Genomic DNA, 10,912 nt, shown 5'->3' with positions numbered 1-10,912 from the left:
TCTCTGCCTCCACCGTCCCTTCCCCTTCTCCAGGTATTCCTGTCTCATCTCCCTCCGCTTCCCTCTTGGGAGGACACTTGTGATTGTATTTAGGGCCTACCCAGGTAATCCAGGATAATCTCCTTATTTTAAGATCCTCAACTTAATTACATCTGCAAAGTGTTTGCCATATAAAGTAATATTCACAGGTTCTGGGATTAGAAGGTGGTCATATCCTCAGGGCCCATGATTTACCCTACCACAGCAGTAAGATGGTAGGATTAAGAAAGAGCTAGACACATTTCTGTCTCCTCCAGAGGCAGCTGTTTCACATCATAGAAATTCACATTTCAATCTAAAAGATGAGGATGTGTGCATTTGCCCTACCCTGGATTGTGCAGCCCCTGCCTGAGAAAGAGGTTTCCATCACTGTTGCAGACCAAGGCAGAGGCTCCAGCTCTCCCCGGAGCTATCCAGGCGCCCTCACCTCCCTCCTGAAGGTCTCTGTGGCCAGAGGGTAAAGCTTCAGTTGGAGAATACACCCACGCTGGCTAGTCTGAGTGTGTTTGCTCTCTTGGACCTTGGGAGAGGCCAGGCAGGCAGAAGTGGGTGTTCTGATCCACCCAACCCATGTGGGGCTTTCATGCTTCTGGCTTCTACCTGCTTCACTAGGAGTCAGTTCTCACCAAAGTGTCATGTCTTTTCCTCACTGCACATGGGGCATTCATGTGGAATGTCATTCATATTGAAATAGCACCTGGACAAAAAGTGGGTGCTTGCTGTGTGTGAGTATGTAGGCATGTAGAGCCCTCTGTTTAGATGTGTGCTTTCTGCTTCGCATCCCAGAAACTCCCCCTACTTGACCAGTCCTGGCAGCACTGGATGAGTAGAGAGGGCCTCCTGGCCTCTCCGGCTGCACTGGGGTTGGGTCCCTCTGTTCCATTGTTGAAGGGTGAATGATGTTCCTCTTGGACACCCAAGTGCAGTGAGGTAGGAGGAGAAGGGAGGGTGTGTCCCTAGGAATTCCCTCCTGCTCAGCACACATGAATCATGGCCATAGGAGGTTGTCAATACAAAGACGTGGAATAATATTACAGGGATGTTCAGATAAGCAGTTAAGTTATTTGTAGATTCCTGACACATTGCCTTAACAGCTGGGGCTGGTAAACATTTTGTTCCTTCCCCTGCCCTCCATGTGTTCCTGTAGTTCTAACGGGCTGATCTTTGTCATCTCATAGAATGCTGAGTGAAACTGTGGCTTTTAAACTCTGAAATGTATGTAAGCATATTAAATGAGTTTCTTTAAGAAAATCATGGATTGAGGACTGGACTTGATCAAAAACACAAAAACTTTATTCTTCGAAATAGGTACCTTGTGAGTATAAAATTAAACTGTGGCTTAATAATTAAGCTTTCATTTAACAAGCAAGAGGCCAGGCGCAGTGGCTCATGCCTGTAATCCGAGCACTTTGGGAGGCCGAGGTGGGTGGATCACCTGAAGTCAGGAGTTCGAGACCAGCCTGACCAATATGGAAAAACCCGTCTCTGCTAAAAATACAAAATTAGCTGGTGTGGTGGCCCATGCCTGTAATCCCAGTTACTCAGGAGGCTGAGGCAGGAGAATCACTTGAACCCTGGGAGGCGGAGGTTGCAGTGGGCTGAGATTGTGCCATTGCACTCCAGCCTGGGCAACAAGAGCAAAACTCTGTCTCAGAAAGAAAAAAAAGTAAATATTGTGCTCTGATAAGAGAAAACAAACATTTGAAGATATTTTGGGGGTAAAAAGCTATTAATTATAGCATATTTAGTTCCAGATGAATTTCACAGTAAAGACTAAAGTGTTCTTACAATTTATGTTAAGTGTTTAAACTGATCATTTTTTCCCACATAACTTGTTTTCTATCCTATCAGACAGTGCAGACTGAGAAAGTCACTTCTCTTTTTTAAATTAAAAAAAATCAGACTTTTGGCTTGAAGCCATCTCTGGCTAAAATAAGTTCCAGGGCAGGTAATTTCTTACTTGCATGATAATATCTTACCTTAATATGATAATCTCAGACATCATTCAAAACAACTTCAGAAATGTAAAGGTAAATTAGTAAAAGTTTGACAATTGGAAATGTTTTCTATTTGAGGACACTTTAATACAAAACTATTTATTTAAAAAGGTAGTAGCATGCGATTGTATAATTAAACCGTGAGTATTGATTTTAGTCTAAAATTTACCCAAAAGCTCTAATTAAATCAACCTTTAGAAAAATCAAATATTAGGTGTGAGTTTTACTTTAAGAATGATTCTATGTTTTATCCCTGGGATGACGGTGTAATTGTAATAGTGCCCAACTGAAATATGTGCATGTCATTGTAACATTATATTTATTATTATTATTATTATTATTATTTGAGATGGAGTCTCATTCTCTCACCTAGGCTGGAGTGCAGTGCTGTGATCTCGGCTCACTGCAACCTCTGCCTCTCAGGTTCAAGCGATTCTCCTGTCTCAGCCTCCTGAAGAGATGGGACTACAGGTGCGCACCACCATGCCTGGCTAATTTTTTTTGTATATTTAGTAGAAATGGGGTTTCACCATATTGGTCACGCTGGTCTCGAAATCCCGACCACAGGTGATCCAACTACCTCGGCCTCCCAAAGTGCTGGGATTACAGGCATAAGCCGTCGCACCCGGCCTATAACATTTTTTTTTCTTTTTTCTTTCTTTCTTTCTTTTTTTTTTTTTTTTCAGTCAAAAGGGCAGATGCTTTTACATAGGAAAAAAAATAGAAGGGAAAATCTATTTTAAAAAATGAATTACAGCCTCAGCAACTAAATGTTTTTATATATATATATATTATACTTTATGTTCTAGGGTACATGGGCACAACGTGCAGGTTTGTTACATATGTATACATTTGCCATGTTGGTGTGCTGCACCCATTAACTCCTCATTTACATTAGGTATCCTAATCCTATCCCTCCCCCTCCCTCCACCCCACAACAGGCCCTGGTGTGTGATGTTCCCCTTCCTGTGTCCAAGTGTTCTCATTGTTCAGTTCCCACCTATGAGTGAGAACATCCGGTGTTTGGTTTTCTGTTCTTGTGATAGTTGAGATTTTCTGTTCTTGCAGCTGAGAATGATGATTTCCAGCTGCATCCATGTCTCTACAAAGGACATGAACTCATCCTTTTTTATGGCTGCATAGTATTCCATGGTGTATATGTGCCACATTTTCTTAATCTACTCTGTCATTGATGAACATTTGGGCTGGTTCTGAGTCTTTGCTATTGTGAATAGTGCCTCAATAAACATACGTGTGCATGTGTCTTTATAGCAGCATGATTTATAATCCTTTGGGTATATACCCAGTAATGGGATGGCTGGGTCAAATGGTATCTCTAGTTCTAGATCCCTGAGGAATCGCCACACTGTCCTCCACAATGGTTGAACTAGTTTAGAGTCCCACCAACAGTGTAAAAGTGTTCCTGTTTCTCCACATCCTCTCCAGCACCTGTTGTTTTCAGACTTTTTAATGATTGCCATTCTCACTGGTGTGAGATGGTATCTCATTGTGGTTTTAATTTGCATTTCTCTGATGGCTAGTGATGATGAGCATTTTTTCATGTGTCTGTTGGCTGCATAAATGTCTTCTTTTGAGAAGTGTCTGTTCATATCCTTTGCCCACTTTTTGATGGGGTGGTTTGTTTTTTTCTTGTAAATTTGTTTGAGTTCTTTGTAGGTTCTGGTTATTAGCCCTTTGTCAGATGAGTACATTGCAAAAATTTTCTCCCATTCTGTAGGTTGCCTGTTCACTCTGATGGTGCTTCTTTTTGCTGTGCAGAAGCTCTTTAGTTTAATTAGATCTCATTTGTCAATTTTAGCTTTTGTTGCCATTGCTTTTGGTGTTTTAGACATGAAGTCCTTGCCCATGCCTATGTCCTGAATGGTATTGCTTAGGTTTTCTTCTAGGGTTCTTATGGTTTTAGGTCTAACATTTAAGCCTCTAATCCATCTTGAAATAATTTTTGTATATGGTGTAAGGAAGGGATCCAGTTTCAGCTTTCTACTTATGGCTAGCCAGTTTTCCCAGCACCATTTATTAAATAGGGAATCCTTTCCCCATTTCTTGTTTTTGTCAGGTTTGTCAAAGATCAGATGGTTGTAGATGTGTGGTATTATTTCTGAGGGCTCTGTTCTGTTCCATTGGTCTATGTCTCTGTTTTGGTACCAGTACTGTGCTGTTTTGTTTACTGTAACCTTGTAGTATAGTTTGAAGTCAGGTAGCATGATGCCTCCAGCTTTCTTCTTTTTGCGTAGGATTGTCTTGGCTATGTGAGCTCTTTTTTGTTTCCATATGAACTTTAAAGTAGTTTTTTCCAATTCTGTGAAGAAAGTCATTGGTAGCTTAATTGGCATGGCATTGAATCTATAAATTACCTTGGGCAGTATGGCCATTTTCACAATATTGATTCTTCCTATCCATGAGCATGGAATGTTCTTCCGTTTGTTTGTGTCCTCTTTTATTTCACTGAGCAGTGGTTTGTAGTTCTCCTTGAAGAGGTCCTTCACATCCCTTGTAAGATGGATTCCTAGGTATTTTCTTCTCTTTGAAGCAATTGTGAGTAGGAGTTCACTCATGATTTGGCTCTCTGTTTGTCTGTTACTGGTGTATAAGAATGCCTGTGATTTTTGCACATTGATTTTGTATCCTGAGACTTTGCTGAAGTTGCTTACCAGCTTAAGGAGATTTTAGGCTGAGAAATGGGTTTTCTAAATATACAATCATATCATCTGCAAAGAGGGACAATTTGACTTCTTCTTTTCCTAACTGAATACCCTTGATTTCTTTCTCTTGCCTGATTGCCCTAGCCACAACTTCCAACACTATGTTGAATAGGAGTGGTGAGAGAGGGCATCCCTGTCTTGTGCCAGTTTTCAAAGGGAATTTTTCCAGTTTTTGCCCATTCAGTATGATATTGGCTGTGGGTTTGTCATAAATGGTTCTTATTATTTTGAGGTACGTTCCATCAATACCGAATTTATTGAGCGTTTTTAGCATGAAGGGCTGTTGAATTTTGTCAAAAGCCTTTTCTGCATCTATTGAGATAATCATGTGGTTCTTGTCTTTGGTTCTGTTTATATGCTGGATTATGTTTATTGATTTGCGAATGTTGAACCAGCCTTGCATCCCAGGGATGAAGCCCACTTGATCATGGTGGATAAGCTTTTTGATGTGCTGCTGAATCCGGTTTGCCAGTATTTTACTGAGGATTTTTGCATCGATGTTCATCAGGGATATTGGTCTAAAATTCTCTTTTTTTGTTGTGTCTCTGCCAGGCTTTGGTATCAGGATGATGTTGGCCTCATAAAATGACTTAGGGAGGATTCTCTCTTTTTCTATTGATTGGAATAGTTTCAGAAGGAATGGTACCAGCTCCTCCTTGTATCCCTGGTAGAATTCTGCTGTGAATCCATCTGGCCCTGGACTTTTTTTCGTTGGTAGGCTATTAATTATTGCCTCAATTTCAGAGCCTGCTATTGGTCTATTCAGGGATTCAACTTCTTCCTGGTTTAGTCTTGGAAGAGTGTAAGTGTCCAGGAAATTATCCATTTCTTCTAGATTTTCTAGTTTATTTGCGTAGAGGTGTTTATAGTATTCTCTGATGGTAGTTTCTGTTTCTGTGGGGTCAGCAGTGATATCCCCTTTATCATTTTTTATTGTGTCTATTTGATTCTTCTCTCTTTTCTTCTTTATTAGTCTTGCTAGTGGTCTATCAATTTTGTTGATCTTTTCAAAAAACCAGCTCCTGGATTCATTGATTTTTTTAAGGGTTTTTTGTGTCTCTATCTTGTTCAGTTCTGCTCTGATCTTAGTTATTTCTTGCCTTCTGCTAGCTTTTGAATGTGTTTGCTCTTGCTTCTCTAGTTCTTTTAATTGTGATGTTAGGGAGTCAATTTTAGATCTTTCCTGTTTTCTCTTGTGGGCATTTAGTGCTATAAATTTCCCTGTACACACTGCTTTAAATGTGTCCCAGAGATTCTGGTATGTTGTATCTTTGTTCTCATTGGTTTCAAAGAACATCTTTGTTTCTGCCTTCATTTCGTTATGTACCCAGTAGTCATTCAGGAGCAGGTTGTTCAGTTTCCAGGTAGTTGACTGGTTTTGATTGAGTTTCTTAATCCTGAGTTCTAGTTTGATTGCACTGTGGTCTGAGAGACAGTTTGTTATAATTTCTGTTCTTTTACATTTGCTGAGGAATGCTTTACTTCCAACTATGTGGTCAATTTTGGAATAAGTGCGACGTGGTGCTGAGAAGAATGTATATTCTGTTGATTTGGGGTGGAGAGTTCTGTAGATGTCTTTTAGGTCCACTTGGTGCAGAGCTGAGTTCAATTCCTGGATATCCTTGTTAACTTTCTGTCTCGTTGAGGTGTCTAATGTTGACAGTGGGGTGTTAAAGTCTCCCATTATTATTGTGTGGGAGTCTAAGTCTCTTTGTAAGTCTCTAAGGACTTGCTTTATGAATCTCGATGCTCCTGTACTGGGTGCATATATATTTAGGATCGTTAGCTCTTCTTGTTGAATTGATCCCTTTACCATTATGTAATGGCCTTCAAACTCTTTTGATTTTTGTTGGTTTAAAGTGTGTTTTATCAGTGACTAGGATTGCAATCTCTGCCTTTTTTTGTTTTCCATTTGCTTGGTAAATCTTCCTCCATCCCTTTATTTTGAGCCTATGTGTGTCTCTGCATGTGAGATGGGTCTCCTGAATACAGAAACTGATGGGTCTTGACTCTTTAACCAATTTGCCAGTCTGTGTCTTTTAATTGGAGCATTTAGCCCATTTACATTTAAGGTTAATATTGTTATGTGTGAACTTGATCCTGTCATTATGATGTTAGCTGGTTATTTTGCTTGTTAGTTGATGCAGTTTCTTCTTAGCATCGATGGTCTTTACATTTTGGCATGTTTTTGCAGTGGCTGGTACCGGTTGCTCCTTTCCATGTTTAGTGCTTCCTTCAGGAGCTCTTGTAGGGCAAGCCTGGTGGTGACAAAATCTCTCAGCATTTGCTTGTCTGTAAAGGATTTTATTTCTCCTTCACTTATGATACTTAGTTTGCCTGGATATGAAATTCCGGGTTGAAAATTCTTTTCTTTAAGAATGTTGAATATTGGCCCCCACTCTCTTCTGGTTTGTAGAATTTCTGCCGAGAGATCCGCTGTTAGTCTAATGGTCTTCCCTTTTTGGTTATCCGACCTTCCTCTCTGGCTGCCCTTAATATTTTTTCCTTCATTTCAACTTCGGTGAATCTGACAATGATGTGTCTTGGAGTTGCTCTTCTCGAGGAGTATCTTTGTGGCGTTCTCTGTATTTCCTGAATTTGAATGTTGGCCTGCCTTGCTAGGTTGGGGAAGTTCTCCTGGATAATATCCTGCAGAGCGTTTTCCAACTTGGTTCCATTCTCCCCGTCACTTTCAGGTACACCAATGAGACGTAGATTTGGTCTTTTCACATAATCCCATATTTCTTGGAGGCTTTATTAATTTCTTTTTACTCTTTTTTCTCTAAACTTCTCTTCTCGCTTCATTTCATTCATTTGATCTTCAATGACTGATACCCTTTCTTCCAGTTGATTGAGTGGGTTACTGAAGCTTGTGCATTTGTCACGTAGTTCTCGTGTCATGGTTTTCAGCTCTATCAGGTCATTTAAGGGCTTCTCTACATTGGTTATTCTAGTTAGCCATTCGTCAAATCTTTTTTTCAAGGTTTTTAGCTTCTTTGTGATGGGTTCGAACTTCCTCCTTTAGCTTGGAGAAGTTTGATCGTCTGAAGTCTTCTCTTCTCAACTCGTCAAAGTCATTCTCTGTCCAGCTTTGTTCCATTGCTGGCGAGGAGCTGCGTTCCTTTGGACAGGGAGAGGTGCTATGATTTTTAGAATTTTCAGCTTTTCTGCACTGCTTTTTCCCCATCTTTGTGGTTTTCTCTACCTTTGGTCTTTGATGATGGTGACATACAGATGGGATTTTGGTGTGGATGTCCTTTCTATTTGTTAGTTTTCCTTCTAACAGGACCCTCAGCTGCAGGTCTGCTGGAGTTTGCTTGAGGTCCACTCCAGACCCTGTTTGCCTGGGTATCAGCAGCGGAGGCTGCAGAAGAGTGAATATGCTGAACAGCAATTGTTGCTGCCTGATCGTTCCTCTGGAAGCTTTGTCTCAGAGGGGTACCTGGCCATGTGAGGTGTGAGGTGTCAGTCTGCCCCTAGTGGGGGGTGTCTCCCAGTTAGGCTACTCGGGGGTAAGGGACCCACTTGAGCAGGCAGTCTATCCGTTCTGAGATCTCAAACTCTGTGCTGGGAGAACCACTACTCTCTTCAAAGCTGTCAGACAGGGACATTTAAATCTGCAGAGGTTTCTGCTGCTGTTTGTTTGGCTATGCCCTGTCTGCAGAAGTGGAGTCTACAGAGGCAGGCGGCCGCCTCCTTGAGCTGCGGTGGGCAGCTTCCTGGCTGCTTTGTTTACCTACTTAAGCTTCAGCAATGGCGGGCGCCCCTCCCCCAGCCTCTCTGCCGCCTTGCAGTTAGATCTCAGACTGCAGTGCTAGCAATGATGGAGGCTTCGTGGGCGTGGAACCCTCCGATCCAGGCACGGGATATAATCTCCTGGTGTGCCGTTTGCTAAGACCCTTGGTAAAGTGCAGTATTAGGGTGAGAGTGACCCAATTTTCCAGGTGTTGTGTGTCACGGTTTCCCTTGGCCTTTGCACTTCCCCTTTGCCCTTCCCCTTTGTACTTCCCTTCCCCTTTGCACTTCCCGGGTGAGGCAATGCCTCGCCCTGCTTCGGCTCTCACTCAGTGGGCGGCACCCACTGTACTGCACCCACTGTCCAACACGCCCCAGTTAGATGAACCCAGTACCTCAGTTAGAAATGCAGAAATCACCTGTTTTCTGTATCACTCACGCTGGGAGCTGGAGGCTGGAGCTGTTCCTATTCAGCCATCTTGGAACCGCCCCTAACATTTTATACTGTAGAATATTATACACATAAGTATATTAAGTATAAATGTACAATTCAATGAATTATGACAAAACAATCTACCCACCATGAATTCAAGAAGTAGAACATTGCCACAGTCATAGAAACCTCCCTCACGCCCCTCCCCATTACTAAAATTTCTCTCCTTCCCAAATTTAACCACTTTTATAACTCACAATATGATAGTCTAGTTTTGCCTGTTTTTGAAATTATTGGTTATATGTTCTTTTGCGTTTTAGTTTTTCACTCAATGAAATGTTTGTACTGTTCATCCATGATGTTGTGGTTACTATGGTTCATTTATGTTTATTGGTGTATGTATATTGGATGTGTTTGTATATATGTGTGGTATTGTTTCCAGTTTGGGACTACTATGAATAATGCTGTTAGGACACATCTTAAACATGTTTCTCGGTGCACGTGTGCAGTGCATTTCTGTTGAGTATGTGCCTAGGAGTGTAATTTCTGGGTTAGATGATATGCAGGTATTCAACTTTAGTATGTCAATATATCTTCAAAATGAATACACAAATGCCAAAATATCTTCAAAATGAATACACAAGTTTACACTTCCACCAGCAATATATGAGAGCTTCTATTGTTCCATATTCTGGCCAATACTTAGTATCATCAGTCTTTTTAACTTTAGTCATTTTGGTGAGGGTATTGTAGAATCATGTTGTAGCTTTAATTTTCATTGCCTTGATGACTAATGAGATTAAGTACATTTTAATATATTTGCTGGAGATATCCTCTTCTGTGAAGTATCTGTTTAAGTCTTTTGCCCATTTCTCTATTGGGTGTATCTATTTATTGTTTACATGTAGAAGTTTTGTGTACATATTTTGGTACAAATCTTTTGTCTGCTGTATAAGTTGGTAATTTATTTTCTTCTCCATGGCTTGCTGTTTCACTCTTTCAATGGCGTTTTCAATGAAAATAAGTACTTACTTTTAATGTAGTTTAATTTATCAATTTTTTTTATGGTTAGGGCTACTTGTACTATGTAATGTCTTTCTATAAGAGGACACTACTGAGGTCTTCCACTTCTGTCTGGGAGGTAGAAAGCTGCAGGTGAATGTTGTTCCCATTCTTAAAACAACAACAACAAGCTCAGGCAGCCTGCAAAGGCATAACTTTTCATAAATCCATCAGAGAGTTGAGGTTGCATGGCAACCCAGAAACACACAAACTATTTTACCTTTAGCGAAACACAGGAAGAAGAGGAGGCCACCATCTAAGTGGGTAAAAGGAAATCAGCTAATATTTTCATAAATTCCTAAAAGCTGAGTTTGGTCTAACATATCAGTCGGGAATAACTGAGAGTTCCAGATACGAATTTGCACACACTCATAAGATTCTCCATGGTTCTTCCCTGGGTGCTCATTAGAAAGATGTGGCAGAACAAGAGATCAGAGAAGCCTCCCTTGGGTGGTGCAGACATGCAGAAGGTGATTGGCTATGGCTGAAACACCAGCTATTCCCCTCATCTCCTATCTTATACAAACCAAAAGCCTGAAAACGTTGGGATGGGGCAGCAAGCCTTCACACCCCTGTGCTATTAGAGGAGGAGTAGGAACATGTCCTAGAACAAAGCACGCTCTAGACCTGCCTCGTAAATGCCTAAAATCAAGCCCTAATGAGATGCTTAGAGGGAACAGAATTTGGAGGTTGAGACCCAATAAATTAGAAGGACTTGACAAATATCTGGGATTTTTATAGATTTTTCCTGACAAAGTATATAAAACCAAGCCTACATAGGTTCAAGGTAGTCAGCTAATAAGTGAACCACCTACTAGAACAAAAATCACCATTCTTTAGATGATGATAGCAGAATCTGGAGTCTCTACAGGATAACATTCATAATATCCAACAGACACTAAAAAATAACTAGAATAGCAAAG

The sequence above is a fragment of the Papio anubis genome, chromosome 2, assembly GCF_008728515.1.
Source record: "Papio anubis isolate 15944 chromosome 2, Panubis1.0, whole genome shotgun sequence".
Taxonomy (NCBI): Eukaryota; Metazoa; Chordata; class Mammalia; order Primates; family Cercopithecidae; genus Papio; species Papio anubis.
The sequence above is the reverse complement of the archived record's forward strand: the minus strand, read 5'-3'. Positions refer to the sequence as shown.